Below are 19,260 nucleotides of genomic sequence, written 5' to 3'. Positions count from 1 at the left end.
TCCATTTATAAAATGATTGAATTATTCACATTTTTATTTTCAAATCAGTAGACTGATAATTTATTCCTTCAGCTTCAAAAGCATCAGCTAATGATTACCAGACAATTTGGATAAATTACATTTCCATTGGCAGTGTCACCGCTTAAAGCAGAATAAGACGCAGAGGAAAAGACAAGGAGTTCAACACGGCTCTTGCTGCCCTGAAACTGTCATGTTCTCTGTTGTCTTTTGTTTTTGTGCTTTTATGTTGAAGTTTAGTTTAGTTCCTGTTTGGTTTTTGTAGTCCTTTGTAGTTTAATTTTATGATTGGTTTTCCCCTGATTAGTTCTCATTCATGCAAAAACTAACACTGGAAACAGGGAAACCAAGGACTTAAATACATTAAAATGTCATTTTATTTTTGGTGTACTATTTTCATTTATTATAATTTTCATTTTTGGTGAACTATCCCTATAACTTTGTAATATTACAGGAAACAGCATACTGATTACAAATTTATTTAATCTGAACTAATTAAGCCAACCACAAAAATTCACAAAATAGCAGCTGTTGTCTTTCAGAGATCAAACATTTGTTAAAGGTGCATTCAGTAACTCTTGTTCATGTCATCTGGGCCTTACAGTGACACCTAGTGGTGTGGATGCAGCATCATTCAAAATCAACAGTTTTCAGTTACAGATGATGATCAGCCATGATTAATTTAATCCAAGAGTGAAGATTTCCAATAACAAGAGGGATGCTGAGATTAAGAGAGTAGTATTCGGCTGGTCATGTGATTCCAAAATGGCAGCCCCCATGAGGGTGCCCCTCCCCATGTAGAATAAAACAGCTTTTATAAGGTTGCTGATATGACTAGAGTCCTCATCTCATGAGAGTTGGTCATGATTTTAAACATATGCTGAAAAATTACTGAGTGCACCTTTGAATGAATGTAGCCTAAATCACGAATGCTATGGGCTAGTATGTGTTCAAGCCACATGGTGGCGTCATGGGTTCAGTTATTGTCCATCAGCAGACCAGCTGGTTTCTATATAAAAAGTCTGAGTTAAACTTTGGTGAATGAGGGTACAGATATTGATAGTGGATATCAGTTATTTTCTGGTGCACGGTTCACCCCTATGTGAGACCAGACTCCAACCCGTTGCATGTATGTTGTGTTAACATGATATAATGGCACCTATTGTATTGATCCGGTGGAATACCTGTCGGCTGCCCCTAATCCGTAATTTATTTGAGATGAATGATGTCAACAAATAATACAGACTCTTGGGAATGAGTTCATATTGAACCACAGGAGCATGTTCATCTACATATAGTCAATAGGAAAGCCTACATGTCCATAAACGTCAAGTAGGCTACACAATGTGGATCACAGCAAATGCACGATATCTCTCTCGTTAAAGCAACGTCAATCTGACACGCATGCCAGCAGTCTACAGTGCGCTCGCGCTGCCGTTCACTATTGACTGACACACACCGACTCGCAGTACCTGTCCCTTCAGTCCAACATCAAGGCAAAGGTAAGTGCATATTACTTATTTTGAATAGTTACCGTATCTAATAGTTTCAGTTTGTATATCAGTGTGAGTTATTGAATCGCTACTGTAGTTTCTGCTGTGTTCGTGACAGGTTAATCAGTGCCGCCATGTCATATCAGAGTCGGGATGACTGGTTTTAGTTATTGTTTGACTCCATGATGAGTTCATTTCTTTACATTTCTAGCAGTTTTTAGCAGCGTCCTGAGGTCAAAGTGCCTATGGTAGAATTAATCTAGAAATCAGAAAATTTCCCCAATTCTTCTCCAATTATTATACTTGTGGAATAGTAATGTATGCTGTTTAATAGTTAATAATATATTATGTTGATTTTGTTTTATTTTTTATAATTTGACACCCTGTAGAACCATTTAATATGAACAGGTGAAGGCAAATAGTTCATTAAAATGGTGAAAAATTATGCCAACTACCCATATAAAATCTCCACTCATTTATTCTTTCTGAAATTAATGATAAGCTGTTTTTACACATTGTTTTAGTTCTTTGATATTCAGTAGACCCCCTACATGAAAGAGTGCAAGTATTTTCCATAATTAGATTGTGTGTGTTTGTGTATACACCAATCTGCCACAACATTAAAACCACCTGCTTAAGATTGTGTAGGTCCCCCTCGTGCCACCAAAACAGCGACAACCCGTCATCTCAGAATAGCATTGTGAGATGATATTCTTCTCACCACAATTGTACAGAGTGGTTATCCAAGTTACTGTAGACTTTGTCAAACTAGTCTGGCCATTCTCTGTTGACCTCTCTCATCAACAAGACATTTCAGTCCACAGAACTGCCGCTCACTGGATGTTTTTTGTTTTTGGCATCATTCAGAGTCAATTCTAGTGACTGTTGTGCGTGAACATCTCAGGAGATCAGCAGTTACAGAAATACTCAAACCAGCACATCTGGCACCAACGATCATGCCACGGTCCAAATCACTGAGATCATATTTTTTCCCCATTCTAATGGTTGACGTGAACATTAACTGAAGCTCCTGACCCGCATCTGCATGATTTTATGCACTGCACTACTGCTACACGATTGGCTGATTAGATATTCGCATGGATGATTGTTGGTGCCAGACGGGCTGGTTTGAGTATTTCTGTAACTGCTGATCTCCTGAGATGTTCACGCACAACAGTCACTAGAATTGACTCTGAATGATGCCAAAAACAAAAAACATCCAGTGAGCGGCAGTTCTGTGTATGGAAACACCTTGTTGATGAGAGGTCAACAGAGAATGGCCAGACTGGCTCAAACTGACAAAGTCTACGGTAACTCAGATAACCGCTCTGAACAATCTCATAATGCTATTCTGAGATGTGGATGGCACTGTTTTGGCGGCACGAGGGGGACATACACAATATCAGGCAGGTGGTTTTAATGTTTTGGCTGATCATTGTGTGTGTGTGTGTGTGTGTGTGTGTGTGTGTATAAAATGTTAAAGGGATAGTTCACCCAAAAATAACCCTCATGCCATCCCTTTCTTTCTTTCACTGAACACAAATGAAGATTTTTAGAAAGAATATCTCTGCTCTTTTGGTTCATCCAATTCAAGTGAATGGTGGCCAGAATTTTTAAGCTCCAAAAAGCACATAAAGCCAGCATAAAAGTAATCCATTCATCCATATCATCATAAGCAATATGACGGGTGTGGTGTGGATGATAAACAGAGAAACAATAGGTGGTGATATGCACAAAGAATGCAAGTCACCAAAAATAACAGAAGAAGAATGTGTAACTGGAGATTTATAGTAAAAAAGGACTTAAATATTTTAACTGTTTCACACCCACACCTATCATAATGAGTCTGAACACATGGATTTAACCACTGGTGTTTTTTGTACTGCCTTTATGTACTTTTTGGAGCTTCAAAGTTTTGGTCACCAAAACTTCCATTAAATGGACCTACAGAGCTGAAATATTCTTCTAAAAAATCTTCATTTGTGTTCTGCAGAAGAAAGTCATACACATCTGGGATGGCATGAGGGCGAGTAAATGAAGAGAGAATTTACATTTTTTGGTGAACATACAGAAGAGGAAGCTGCTCCTGTTCTCCTTTCTGTTCAATTGTTTGTTTGACCTTTTTATGTGACATTTTAACATGGTTAATCATTGTTATTTAATAATAAGATAAAGTTGTTTTTAGGGGTGCTGTTAAGCAGTCTCAAAATGCTTCTAGTATTTCACAGATAATCGGACAAAAACAGAGATGTGAGTTAAACAGCGATAAAGAGAGAGGGAAATATGTTGGATTAGAGTAGCACACAGATCAGCGTTGGGTACATCAGTTTCACACCAGTTATTAGAAATGTCATTAGGCATTAAAACTAAACATTGCTGTATGAATTACAGAAAAAGGGTTCGTTTAAAAGTTGATTTCATGAAACTGAACAGCTCATTTGTGTATGATTATTTTTCTAAGCTCGTCATTGTATTCCTTCCCATGCAAGAATCTTAACTTTGAAACTCTCAAGAGTATGAGGGAGACACTGAGAGGAAAGGAGGGGAGAGAGATGAATGATTGGTTGTTCTCAGCGTGAGAAAGAAAATACTCCCTTTAATGTTTCTTTAAGGAATCAGTGGTTTGTTCAGTAACCTGCACTTGAACTTGTGTGAAGTTTGGTATAGGAGGACTGTGGTGCTGTGCTCTTCAGAGGCTCAGTCCGGCCTCTTACTCCTCCTGGAAGGCAGATACATTTGATACTTGATTTGCAGACATATTTTTCTTAGTTGGGTCCTCAATGACACTTATAGAAATATTAACCAGGAAGTGCATAGTCGAAATGTGGAATTCACCTTTTGGACTTCAACCACAGCATTGTTTACACTCATCCTGAAGTTTGCTTTTGGGTGATGACATCCAAAAATGATGACGTTACAACTGTAAAAGTATCTTAGTAACATTTTACTTTAAGCCTGAATATGTAATACATTATAAAGGTTTACACAGCTCTTTGGAATACTTGAGTATGACTAGTCGATTTCTGCATTCTGTGATCGTATATTTTTGACACACTTCACATTAGATGTCTTTAACTACTATGTACTGAAGCATTTGATACTATGCATTTCTTATGTACATGTGTGTTGTTGCATTGTACTTACATTGAAAGTACCTGCATTTAATTACATCTGTAGTACATAAGCCTGATCTTAACCTCAACCCTAAATCTAAATCTACCCTAACTCAGTCTTAAATCTAAACCTAATTTTAACCCTAACTGGGAAGTCATGATTTGTTGGGTGAAGTTTATTGGAAAACCTCTAGCCCAGGTGAAAAGGTTTAGACACTTAACAGGTGTTAGAGTAATTACAACCCAGGTGATGAGCCTTACCACTTTCCCTGTCCCGCAGACAGACACATGACCCCCCCCCCGCATGTTACAATATGTTTAGAAAAAAAGCCCTCATAAATATTTTTTTTTTTAAATGCCCTCATAAATGAAAAAAAAAAAAGCCCCTGACAATCAAATCCAGGGGGCAATTATTTTGTGGTAATCAACATTATGCCACAAATGCTATTGAATGAGCTTCATTTATATTGAACCCGTAATATTCCTTTAAGTATGACGTACTGGATTATAACTGTGGTTTCAATATAGTTTGACAGTAATATAATAAAATATGCATGACAATAAAATATAATGAATGCCTTTGATATTGCATTATAAAAACCTTATTTTTATGCATTATATACAGATGAGTAAAGTGTTACCATAGTTTTACACTAGTAAAGACTGTTCTTTAAATTACCCTGAGAGACTAGTGATTCACAGGGCAGTCAAAAACAATACCATCTTCCTCTGTCGATTAGCAATAATTTCCTGTCTTACAATTGAAAGCATCTGTCTGTCTTTCTCCCTATGTCTGTTTCACAAGCAGATGACTCAAACTTCTTGTCAATTCATTGCAAAATGCAAACCAATTGAAAAAAAAAACACAAGCACAAATCATCTCAACAGTGGGTGTTGGATACAGTACATTCATCATTTACAGTCCACAAAGCACTCAACACACTTAAAGTTTGATATATATGCATCGTTTTTGAAATTTTTATTTAAACCAGCTTTCTGTCTGGTTATCTGGAATTTCCTCAATAACGTTCAGTGCTGTTGGCTACTAAAGCTGTAGTGTGAGTAGCTCTGAAGATGTAGTTTTGATCAGACTTTGCTGCTGTCTGCCTGTTGTGTGTTCTGTACAGTCTGCACTCCAACAGCCTCATTTGTCAGAACTTAGTCCATGTGTTACTGTTTAATAAGCAATTTATATTGGGGAGCATTGCCATGTTGATATAAGCACAGAAATGGTAAGATGGAAGAAAGAATGTGTTCTGGCAAGACATAAAACCGACCAGATGCAGGTAGAATGCAAATCTGGATGTTGCGTGTCTGTTAGTTTTGTGGATACATTTGTTTTAATATTCTGATCTATTTAATACTGGCCAAAGACATCCCCTTATTTGGTGTGTTCACAAAAATGTGTCAGTTGATGAATGTTATTTTGTGTTTGTAAAGCGGGTTAAGGGAAAGGAGGCGGCGAGAACCGGCATGCAATATAAATAATAGTTTAATGAAAAACTGAACCAAAAACACACAAACATATACACAGAGCAGCTGCATGTCCTTCTCCCTCTCTTTCGAACCGTTGTGACTGGCTGCCTTTATCCCTTGCGTGCCCCATCAGGCTGATTGGGGACCGGGCGGGCATTGTTCCAGCCCGGCCCCGCCCTCCTCTGCTCTTCACTCTTCCCGGTGTTGACTCCGGGGAGCCCCCTGCATGACGTACACGCCCCCCTCCCTCTCCGGATGCCTTGAGCCCCATCTACCTGTGGGTCATCTCCCGCCTTGCTCGACCTGGGAGGCAGGGGGGTAAAAACAACAAAACAAAATAGTCCAGGGAGAGAGAGAGGAGAGAGAGAAGGGGCCGTCGCGTGGTCCCCGAGTACTCCTCCACCCTCTCAGGCAGACGGCAGCCACTCCTCCCCAGGCAGGCCGGAGTCAGACTGACCCCCAGCGGACAGAACGCCCCTCTGTGTTCTCGGCGACCCGTGGGGAATCTCCTCCGCCCCTGGCAGCGGCCCTACCGCTTCAGACAGTCGGAGAGTCGCTTCCCTGCTCCCCTAGTGGACGGCGGCCCTCTAGACCCCTCCGCATTTCTGGGGGATGGCAGGGCACTCCTCCGCCCCTGGCAGCGGCTCCAGGCGGTCGGGGAGTCCAGTCCCCACTCGCCTCGCGGACGGCAGCTGTTCCCCACGTCCGGGCTACTCTGTCCCCCGGCGGATGGCAGTGGCGCTCCCCTGGGTGGATGGTAGTGTCGAGGACTCTGCTACGGGCATCCCTCCTCCTTCCTGGGTTTCGGCACCAATGTAATGCGGGTTAAGGGAAAGGAGGAGGCGAGAACCGGCTTTGCAATATAAATAATAGTTTAATGAAAAACTGAACCAAAAACACACAAACATAAACACAGAGCACCTCGTTACCCTCATCACTCTCCCTGGTTTAGTCCTTGTTATGTTAATTGTCTTCAACTGTTCCTCATGTGCCCTACCTGTATATACTGTGCCCTTTTCCTCTTGTGTTTGTCAGACAGCTTTGTTTTCATGTTCAGTTAGTGTTTTGTTGCGCTGTCGCCAATTTGGTTTGTGATTTGTTTTTCATTTTTAAGTTCTTTGTTGTTTTCTCCCTTGAGAGGGTTTTGATTTCCTTGTTTGTTTTACATATTAATGAAGTCTTTATTCTTTGCCTCATTTCTGCCTTTGGGTCCCATCCTTAATTACTATTTTCCATTTTTTTACTATTTCTGTCTTGTTGTTGTATTGTTTGGGCATTGGAACCTTCTGTCACCAAGACAAATTCTGCGTATATGTAAGCATACTTGGCAATAAATCTGATTCTGATTGCTCATACGTAGGATTAGGGATTTCAACAAACCCTTAACCCTATGTATTAAACTTTGGTGCACAACTTGAGTCGCACCATTTACAGACATAAATGATACTTTAAATTGTGTGGCTTGTTGTGTGAGTGATCAGACTTATGATTTTTGCCTAGTCGACTATATAATGGGATAAAAAATCCTATAGACTTACATTGAAGAAGGGACCCGAATATCATAGAGAATTGGGCCACCTAGCAACCACCCAGAATACCCTGAAACTGCATAGCAATGCCCTAGCCACCACCCTAGCATTGTTGTAGTGTAAAGCAAGACTACCTTCTGTAGATATCCCTCTCATCTTAACGTTTGATTGAAAGTCCAACTTCTGGTAGCTGTGTCTCAGTTTGCAATTAGTGGTTTGCACCACAAACATGGTGCTCACTCAGGGAGTTTAAAAACGGAGCCTAAAGCCAGATTGTGTTAACTGTGCAGCCAGACACACTATATAAACCATCATCCTAGAATCAAAGCAGTGTTTCTCCATGAGCTCACCATCAACTAACACAATACATTTAATTTAATACATTGCTCTCAACACAATATTTAGGATCTCCATGGCAATAGGATCAAAAACATTACAAGTAGCACAGACGTCAGACCGTAGCTGTGTTTTGAATTAGACCTCTGAACTTTCCTTTTCCTCTGTAAAGGCACCTTTCCATGAGTACATGTTTCCTGTTCATCGGTTGGTAAATGGCTGCCAGGAGGGTGAATATGTGCAAGGGTATAATTGATATAGCCAAGTCTTATTAGCAGGGAAATACATATGTCTTCATCCTTCAGAGAGCATGATCTTCAGATATAAGAATTATTTAGCATTAAGAGAAAATGGTCACTATAAATGTGAAGCTTATGCTGTTGACTGTCAGGAACAGCATTAAGCATCGACACTTATTTAGTCTATTTAGTTTCATAATTTTCTGTTGATGCGCTCTTAAAAGTCAACATGAATCAACACCATTTGTGAACTCCATTTTATGTTAACTTCAAGATTTCGAAATTATTGGTATCAGAGGTATCCTGCCCCTCCGTGGGTCTTGGAGTGGTGGCGGCGTAGTGGGCTAAAGCACATAACTGTTAATCAGAAGGTTGCTGGTTCGACCCCCACAGCCACCACCATTGTGTCCTTGAGCAAGGCACTTAACTCCAGGTTGCTCCGGGGGGATTGTCCCTGTAATAAGGGCTCTGTAAGTTGCTTTGGATAAAAGCATCTGCCAAATGCATAAATGTAAATGTATTAAAGGTAACAGGTCATCCACATGGCCATGTGCTTATATTTTCTCTTGGAACTCGATACCCATCTATTCTGAAACTGTCCGCTCTGATATCAATTCTTCTGTATCACTATTTCTGCCTTGCTGTAATGCAAGTTGGTCCTCAGAGTTCATTACTGGGACACTGATGTGTATAGCACTACCCATGTCATGAGTCAGTAGACAATATACTGACTGGAGATGTGTGTTTGGATAAAAGTATTTATTAGGTGTCAGAGTCCAGTGCTACCTCAATGTTTGGTGGGGCTGTCATCAATGATATCCTCCAAATGACCTCAAATTTCATTGTGATGTCAATCTGAAAATGTGAGTTAAACCTTGCAATGACATTCCTCACATAAAGTACTGTGGCAGTACCATGATTCAGTGATGGTTTCAGATGGTAATTCCACAGTACTTTGATACCGATTGTTTTTTTTGGATGTGATTCACTTCTTTTTTTGGTACTATAACAATTTCTCAATTTTAAAGTAGCATAAATTAAAGGCAATGCAACAAATACTATCATGATTAGGGTTGGGAAACGAGCAACGGTCATTATTTCGAACTGGTTCCAGTATTTTTAATACCAGAACTGAATGATCTCACAGTGAAATTGGAAACAGTATTTTGACTTTTCTTTGGCTAAAATGGGTTTGTGCTTACCGAAATGGGAAACACTGCCCCCCAGTGGCCAAAACGGTAAGTGTTGTTGGGCATATTGGCGCATTCAAGCTCCATTTTTTGTGTAAAATGTCCACGGAGGGGTGCCAAAAGCAATTTGTAAAGTGAGTTGCTTTCGGCTCTACAGACTGTAACACAGCGAACAGGAATGCATATCCTCTCTGTCTGATGAAAAACACTTATCTCCACTTTTGGCAATTTTGACTTTTTAATCATAGATGGAATGTGCCAAATGACCTCTTCCTACTGTTTGAATTGTGCATCGAAATGACCAATGAAAATATGTTTAATCAGGGTATCTCCACTGGCCTTCAGAAATGTCCATCAAAACTGTGTAAAAAGTTAAAATTGCCAAAAGTGAAGATAAGTGTTTTTCATCGGACAGCGACAATATTTTATAAACTGTATCCCCCAACCCAACCTCCAAACCTTAACCTGTCATCAGTGGCGTAAAAATGTAATGTCAGAGACAAAAATGTAACCTCCAAATCATGTTCTTTGCTCATTATGCAAATGCAATTACTTCCTGGTTTCAACGCGGGATCTGAACCTGGGTCTCCCACACTGCTGATGTAAGGCACTTCCAGTCAGAGCATGTGAACGGAGCAATGATAATTCCACCTTTCACAGGTTCCCAAACCAGCATGTAACGAAGCGCATTCTGGGTTGAGCAAGTGGTGCTGAGCGGCCTGAGCCAGCGGAGTGGAAACTTCAAAAAGGCGCTCTCCAATCACTCAGGATACTCAGGAACTTGCGAAATAAGCAATAGACCTGAGGTTATGGAGTTCACACATTGTTTTAGTGAAGTTGCAAACCTCACACACCAGACGAGGTGTGCCAAGCCTCGTCGTGTCATGGCTACGACACGGCACAGGTATCAAACAAAGGCCACATCAATGTTCAGGTGGCAGACAGTACAAAAACATTTTACCATGGTTTTTCCCTTCTTCAAGAATGAACTATGCTAGAGTAAATCTGTCCATTGATAATGCTTTGGGTCAATTGAAAATGCGAGTTGTGCTCCCTGGCATGGCAGAAATTTGAGCAGCCACCGGAATCGTAGCTCGACGTCATCGACAGACACCGAGCTGCGGCGGCGGTATGCATAACTTCATTGAATCAAACGTGTCCCGGGTAAGAACCCTTGAGAGTTATCAAAGATTCCTTTTGGAATCATAGGTGTCACGTTGCCAGAAAGCACGAGGGTGTGCTAAGCAAACATGGTTTTGTAGCAAAAGATGCAGCTAGTAGGCCACACTACCATTTGAAAATAAATGAATAGATAAGTAGATAATAAGGTATCTTGTTGTTTTGCAATCATGTCAGTGCAGATGCCAGCTAAATGCAGGCCTGGTTCTGCAGGGTGCGAACGTTAGAGCACCCTCAATTGAATATGTAAGCTTAATAATACTGTACAGCAGATATAAAAAGACTACACACCCCTGTTAAAACAGCAGGTTTTTGTAATGTAAAAAATTAAACAAAGATAAATCATATCAGAATTTTTTCACCTTTAATGTAAAAATTGCAACCTATGCAATGCCACTGAAAACCAAAGTGACACATTTCAGAAAAAACTTAGACGAACCTAACTGCATAAGTGTGCACATCCCTGAACTAATATGTAGTTAAAGCACCCTTTAATTTTATTACAGCACTCAGTCTGTTTGGATAAGCGTCTATTAGCTTGGCACATCTTGACTTGGGAATATGTTCCCACTCTTCTTTGCAAAAACGTTCCAGATCTGTCAAATTGCAAGGGCATCTCCTGTGTACAGCCCTTTTCAGGTCCCCCCACAGATTTGTATAGGATTCAGGTCTGGGCTCTGGCTGGGCCATTCCAAAACTTTAATCTTTTTTAGCTGAAACCAAATGTTTTGGATGTGTGCTTTGAATCATTGTCATGCTGAAAGGTGAAATGAATCTCTTCATTTTCAGCTTTCTAGCAGATGCCAGAAGGTTCTGTGGCAAAATAGACTGGTACGTGGAGCTATTCTTGATTCCCACCATCTTCACTAAAGCCCCAGCTCCAGCTGAAGAAAAGCAGCCCCAAAGCATGCTGCTGCCACTACCATGCTTCACCACGGATATGGCGATCTTATGCTGATGTGCTGTATTGTGCCAAACATACCTTTAACCTAAAAGTTAAATCTTGGTCTCTTCAGACCATAACACATTCTTCCACATGGTTTTGGGAGACTGGATATAGGTTTTATTTCATCAGAAAAGGCTTGGTCTTGCCACCCTCCACCATAGCGCAGAATACATGAAGAATACAGGAGATAGTTGTCATATGTAGGGAGCAACCAGCATCCTTTAATGTTGCTTTAGGCCTCTTGACAGCCTCTCTGACCAGTTATGTCTTTGTCTTATCAATTTTGGAGGGACGTCCTGTTCTTGATAATGTCACTGTTGTGCCATACTTTCTCCACTTGTTGATGACTGTCTTCACTGTGCTCAATGGTATATCTAATGCCTTGGAAATGTTTTGTAGCCCTCACTTGAGGGGGATGCTTTTCAACAATGAAATCCCGTTGATGCTTTTTAAGCTTAATGTGGCCCATGGGTCTTGTAGTAGCATGCAACCAAAAAGATGCCAGAAAATCCTACAAGAACAGCTGAGACTTATTTGGAGTTAATCAGAGTTACTTCAGGCGAAGACATGTGTGTACTATTTCACATGAGCTTGATGATAGGTTGATTCTGAACACAGCCACATACCCAATTATAAAAGGGAGTGCACACTTATGCAGTTAATTTATTCTAAGTTTTTTATTTTGATTTATTTTCTCTGAAACTTGTAATTTTGGTTTTCAGTGGCATTGGATAGGTTGTCACTTACATGAAAGGTGCAAAAAGTCTTATATGATTTATCTTTGAGTAAATTTTTACATCACATAAACCTGCTGTTTTAATAGGGGTGTGTAGGATTTTTATATCGACTGTAAACTGGTAAAGCATATTTCCTTGAATCCTGGCGAACACACACACAATCTCTGCATCACAACTAATAAACAGGTATGATCTTTGCAGATCAGTGAGATCGCCATATAGCTTACTCTAAAAACTGACCCGAACCTTGCCCAAAACCTGTAGGTTTGTCTGGTAACGTCAGACTCGGATCAGGTTGAAGAACTCACATGCAGAATAACCGAATAGTCTAGTGATTTTGATATTTGAATTCCGTGCACCTCCCTATTAGTAACGCATGATTTTGTATCAGTTCATAATTAAAAAGTTCATAAAATGGACCGTGTCAGACATTGCTACAAACTTTTCTTCCATCTATTTGAAAAATCCAACCAAATCTGCCAAGCATCCTGTAGCACTGAACATAGGGGGCGTCTACGGCGTAACGGCCAATGGGCCCCTCAGGTCTTAATCTGTCCTTGGGAAAAGGTGTAGGGCTGCTGCAGGACTCCAAATAAACACAACAAACTGAGTATGAATGTGACATCCAATTTTTGCAAGACTTGTGCATTTAGTTTGTTATTTGAAGCCGGAGCAACTTGTAGTGGGCGTGCCTTATAGTAGTCTTGTTGGATGCAGATAGACCCTTCTTGATCCTAGTGTACTAGAACTCTCGAAAACAACATGCCGACTTCCAGTGTGATCATGTTGATGATGTTCATGACTGTGAAGGGCTCTCAAACGTGCATTCTTCAGCCAATATGGACAGAACACCATACTGAAATACTCTGACAATGTTTCTATTCTACCATTCAACAGCACTGCATCACTGCTATAGAGTGCATTTATTTCATTCATGTCATGACTCTAAATGAACCAAGAATTGTCATTTTGTTATGTGAACTTCAGGCTTGTGAGACTCAAATCAGAGTACTCAATGGATGGTTGTTGATATGACAGTGTATTGTTAAAGATAAAAACTTTGCTTTGTTGTAATTAGGGGTATTTTATCCACAAACAAATGGAATAAAAAATCTTGCATCTTTTTGCAAGAATCTTTCATGTTAAAAGATGAAATGATCTCGTCATTTTGTAACAGGCTGCTGTAAATCCAAGGGCGGTAAATCAAATATTAATTGCATTTTTCATTTCCAAATATTTCTTCCTCAAATGTACTAGCCCAAAAGAATTGTTCACGGAACTGTTAAGGAACCAGAATTGTTAAGAGAAATCAGAATTTTTACCACAATCGTTAAATTCCTTATGATTCCTGCCCTTAGCAATGATATATAAATATTTTGGTATTCGCTAGTATTGAACCAGCAACCTTCTGATTACCAGTTATGTGCCAAAGCACAGAACCCCTATACAACTGATTGTGAATAAGGATTACCATATTGATGAGCTATGGTATTTACATACCACTTCAAAAATGTATATTGTGTCTCCATGCTTTTTTATACATGTAGTATGTCATAAAAACATGGTAATGCAATCATACTTCTCAGTATTGTTTTGTTCTGTTCATTAACAGATTCTACAGGCCACATTGTGAAAGAATGAGACTTGTTAAAATAATTTGTATAGCCATCTCTGCAAATAGTTATCCTCCAATGTGCTTTGCCAAACTTGCAAAGTGCCTTACGATAAATATCCTTTTGAAAAGTGTCAGACAGCCTCTGCTCCACCTCCCAACTCTCACTTCTGAGTGAATGAATGATTTTCTCTTCATGAGACAAACGAAGTTCACTGGGGCCATTTAGATAACACATTGTTTGTACTTCTGTCCAGGATGGCTTCCTTTTGTTTTGTACAGCAAGTTCATACAGAACTACTGCGAGATGAGGCACTGGGAGCGGGTTTGCCGTGCTGGGAAAGGTTAAGCCCACGAGGGATTCTGGGAAACATTGTTTTCTGATATTGCCATCCAGCTATCAGGCGTAATGTCTGCTTATCTGATGGGGGTTCCTTCCTGGTTTTCTTTGTACAGGGTGTTAATTAACGCCGTTTCGTTTAGCTCACAGCTCTCGCTGGGTTTCCTCACTGACATCAGCTTCCTTTTGTTTGGTCTGATAGCTGGAAGCTCACTACAGCAACAACAGCAGACTGCACGCTTCATGCCCCAGATCTGTTTTTCTAGCAGCCATTTGCCTGTTGCTGGTGGACCGTGCCTTATTGGACTCTGTCCCCTGTAAAAACACACACACACAGGGCTCTCATGCTAATAAAGGGTTGTGGACTATGGTGGTGACTTCTTCAAATTGACCCCTTTCTCACAATAATTTATGTAATACAAATGCATGTTTTTAATTCTGGTTTGCTCGGTTTGGTAGGCCAAGTGTTTTATGTAGTGGTCATAGTTATTTTTTTTAATTGCACGTAACGTTGTCGTCTTCTGTCTGTTGTGCATTTGTGTGTGATGTCTATATTTGTCTCTGTATGATTGTGTAAGTGCCATTTTCCATGGAATTCAGTTACATAGTGGATAGTGGGACGTCAGTACCTTCGGAGCGGGTTTGGGTTCTCACCGCCAACCAGCCGCGTACCCTACTGACCCCTTCCCATGTAGGCTAGATATGTTGTTTAGGATTGCCCAGCAGCACAATTTGTGTTTAGGCTAAGACTGATTTTATTCTTCCATTGTTAAACTGGCAAAAGTAATCGCCACGTAGGTTAACATGCAAGCAATCCATTCTAAATTTGTTTGTTACGAATGAAATGTTAAAGTAATAACTATTGCTAAATATGCACATTTTTCATGTGTGCCTGTTGTGTTTCAGCTAGTTTAGGCTTGTTGATAAAAGCTGTTTAGCCTTTCTCTTTCTTGCCTGTTTGGTCACTTGTTTGATTTCTGGCTTGCCAGTTAATGGTTAATAATTGTCTCTTAAAATTAGGCATGCAAATTGTGGCAAGTTTCGTATTAACGATTAATCAATTAATTGTTTGTTAATTTTCATGACAGTCGACTATGCAAATTTCTGAAAATGTACATCCCTAGTTCTGTTCGTAAATATTGTTTACTTCCTGCTAACTGACTGACAAAATGATTTTTTAATATTTTATAAATTGAATACCATGAACCATTGCTGTCGTTCATATTTTGCAAATTTTTGCAAATCCAGTGATTGATTTTATTTTAATTTTTAAAAATGCTGATTCCAACCTGGGCTGCGTTGCACTTCAAATCTTTGTGGCCTACCCTCACTAACTTCACTCCGTCTCGTAGACTCGGATGTACGTCATTGCTTACGTTGCATGAGTGCCCACTACTGGTTGAACCCGTATGGCTGATGTCATTTTGTGGAATTGTTTAGTGATTTTTGGACCTGAGAAAACATTTTTGGAGATTGATGCAATCACAGATTAAAGGTAAAGATAAAGTTTAGTTTTAATTTCAGAGGTTTATGTATACATTTTGTCTGTTTAAAGGGATAGTACACCCAAAAATTCTGTCATCATTTACTCACCCTCATTGCATCCCAGGTGTGTATGACTTAATTTCTTCAGCAGAATAAATTTGAAGAAAAATAGAAAGATATCTCAGCTCTGTAGGTCTTTAAAATGCAAGTAGATATAATCAAAACTTTACAGCTCCAAAAGGAACAGACAGTCAGCATAAACATTATCCATATGACTCCAGTGGTTAAATGAATGTCTTCTAAAGCAATACGATTGCTTTTTGTGCAAAAAAAAGATCAATATTTAACTACTTTTTATTATAATCCATTGCTTCCTTGTGATGTGTCTGTACTGTATGTTATGGACATAATCTCGAATTTGCTCTCCATTGAGACTTAGTGAGTCCTGTTCGACCCGCTCTGAGCGGTATTCGAACCGGCCTCACCCAGCATGGGAGGCGGGTGTGCTAACGAGATGGCTAAAGGCCCCTAGCATCAGTTGATTGTGCGCTTCTTGAGGCCATGGGAGTGAGGTGTATACCGCACAGTCATCATGTACCAGCTGGCTCCTGCTTCACTCGCCCCTCTAAACCTCACTCCGTCCGGGTCTCGGTACCACTGTAACTGGTCATGCTCGACCCGCTCTGAGCTGCCTAACGCGCTAATGAGGATGTTAAAGGCTACAGCCCCTAGCATCAGTAGCTAGTGTGCTTCTTGAGGCCTGGGGAGTGAGGTTTACACAGCCATCGTGTACCAGCTTGCTCCCGATACAGAACGGACTTCCAAAATGGCGGTGGATATTACCCCGAGGGGGAGCGCTTAGGGATGCTAGCAAGTGTATGTTGAAAATGACGTGGAAGCAGCCCTGGTACCTTATAAACACCTCTTTGTTTCCAGGAAGATTGATCAAATCTAGGACGTTATGTAGCAGCCAGCCAGTCAAATTGGAGTTTGCTTCTTTTTTTTTTTTTATGAGCCATAATTGGTCTCTGGGCAGTGAAAAATTTTGTCTTGACTAGGAAGCACTATTATAGGCCTGTATTTTACATCACTGGAATTCCCATTAGAAAAGGGGCTGAAATAATCATTTTTAATAAGCGCCCTGTCACAGTAATTCCCAGTATTTTTTTATATTTGTGTCTGTATGCAGGAATGTGTATCTGTGCATATTTTACAGGTGTTTTGTGGGCTAGTAGTGTCTGACCGCAGTGGCACTTTCCATTCTGTCAGATGGTGAAGTCATGGTATGTAAGTCAGCACAATGTAGCTTAAACTTTAAGAGCAAACAGGGAGGACAGTATGTGCTACCTTACACTGCCCAAGAGGAATGCCTTCTACACATGGATCTAATCGCTATTATTCTCCACCCATGAAGCCTGACATGCCAGTCTCTTATTGACACATTTAATTTAGCTTTCCATTTAAACATACTTAAAAGATCACATATTACAGTTGTTTTGGGTTTGGACGCATTGCTGCTGTTGTGGCGAAGTGGTTGCATGTTTATTATGGGTTAACACAAAATTTTCCGTTGTAAAATAATTCAGCTGAAAGGCTTAGGCTGTGTTCAGAAAAGCTCACTAACATCCTACTTGTACTATTTCTGCAGTAAATGGTATGTATTCTGTGCGCATTATGCAAATGTTATGTATTCATGGAATAACCAGATGACCTACTGCATTTCTCAAAATGTGTACTGTAGGGTACAACAGAGTGAAACTGCAAGAGTGCGATTCAACATAATTGTCTTCTGTTCTTTATTGGTTTTTGTTGTGTATTTTAGTTTTTATTTTCTTATTGTTTTATTTATTTGTTATTTTTACATAATTTTTTATTGTATGTAACCGGCCCTGATCGCTCTTGCTCCGAACGGGCGTCTCCAGCGTGGGAGGCGGGTGCACTAACAAGGAGGCCAAAGGCTGCAGCCTCTAGTGTCAGTCGCTAGTGCACCTCTTGAGGTCTGAGAGTGAGGTTTACACACTGCACAGCTATCTATCAGCTGGCTCCCGTTACACTCACCCCCCCCAAACCTCACTCCCATCTGGGTCACGGCACCATTGTAACTGGCCCTGCTTGCCCCGCTCCGAACGGGACTTGAACCAGCGTCTCCAATGTGGGAGGTGGGTGCGCTAACAAGGAGGCAAGACTCTAGCGTCAGTTGCTAGTGTACCTCTTGAGGTCTGGAGAGTGAGGTTTACACACTGCACAGCTCCCGTTACGCGTGCATTTGTACGTTTTCTGTAAAGCACTTTGTAAAACTTTTTTAAAAGGTGCTATATAAATACCTTTTTATTTACTGTGCCCTACAGTACAATTCAGTCAACTTGACCTTCCACGTCAAATGTGACCAATAAAACTGAAGTAATATCGGCCACGATTTTGACATTATTTAGCTGCAATTTTTTTTTACATACATATCTTGACACATTAGTTGATCAAACAGCCCAAAGTTAAGACATTTTGACATAAAACCTGATTTAAAATGCATAGAAACTTGCATAGAATTTTGTATTTTCAATATGATAATTGGAACACGCTCACTTAATTATGCATGCTACATATGAGGTCATGTGACAACACTAAAGCATATTTTATAGAATTTTTAAATGAGGCTACTGTTTGTTCGCAATGGAATAATTCTGCATAGTACATAGTGTACATTGTAAACAGCCTAATGTTTTTAGATAATACTGTAAAAGCTCTTTTGTTTTTATACTATTCTATTTTAATACTCACTATTTCAAAAGTATAGCCACAAGATGTAAACTCTATGCGTGTTTAGTGTGATAAAATTACTTATATCCAATTTGATGTCTTTGTTGCCATGACGATGTAATGCAATAAACCCTAAAAACACAGTAAAAACTTCAATTTAAACAACTTTACAGCTCAAATAATAATCAAGTTTAAACAAAAGAATTTATGTAAATGCCTATAAAATTATAAGCTTCACATTTCTGCATTTAAACACTTAAAACATGGGCCCTTCTCACCATTTACCTTCTATTGTAAGGGCCTCACTGTAACATCAAATAGTCAAAATAGTTTGTTTTGAAAAAAAAAAAACGATTGACTTATAAAGCGTGCATGTAGTACAACATTTTTGTGCTTGTATGATGCTTTTATGCTCTTTTGGGAGCTTGTCAGCCCCTTGTCACTGTCTATTTTTGTTGTATTGAAAAGAGCAGCATCAGCATTCTGTGAAACATCTCCTTTGGTATTCCACGTATTTATGAAAATACAGGTTTGGAATGTTATGATTGAGTAAATGATGAATGAATGATTCTCAATTAGCTTATATTAATCCTTTGAGTGTTGAAGACAAGGATAAAAAAGATATACAGAGCATGAGTCCATTTATTCCAGTGGACACTAACTCCAGTTTGCTACAAAATGAAGGGGATGTCCTTTTCCAATGAAAAATGTGTTCTTGAGTAAAGTGAGTCTGGCATTACAGAGGGAAACTCTCCACATCTGCTTTCACATGCTTTCAAGGAGTCTCTTGTCTGTATATCCAAACAGAAAGGA

At 39.8% G+C, this 19,260-nt stretch overlaps 1 protein-coding gene across 3 annotated transcripts in view; it reads left to right on the top strand.

The window, feature by feature from the left end:
• The first annotated feature begins 1,407 nt into the window (after positions 1 to 1,407).
• Positions 1,408 to 19,260, top strand: part of LOC127654119 (F-actin-monooxygenase mical2b-like) — a 77,853-nt gene continuing 60,000 nt past the window's right edge. For all 3 annotated transcript variants that reach the window (XM_052141252.1, XM_052141169.1, XM_052141333.1), the window contains exon 1: positions 1,408 to 1,520. The gene's annotated coding sequence lies outside the window, so the exon portion shown is untranslated. The remainder of the gene's footprint in view (positions 1,521 to 19,260) is intronic.

This window comes from Xyrauchen texanus, chromosome 1 (assembly GCF_025860055.1).
Source record: "Xyrauchen texanus isolate HMW12.3.18 chromosome 1, RBS_HiC_50CHRs, whole genome shotgun sequence".
Lineage (NCBI taxonomy): Eukaryota > Metazoa > Chordata > Actinopteri > Cypriniformes > Catostomidae > Xyrauchen > Xyrauchen texanus.
This window is presented reverse-complemented; position numbering and strand designations above follow the sequence as displayed.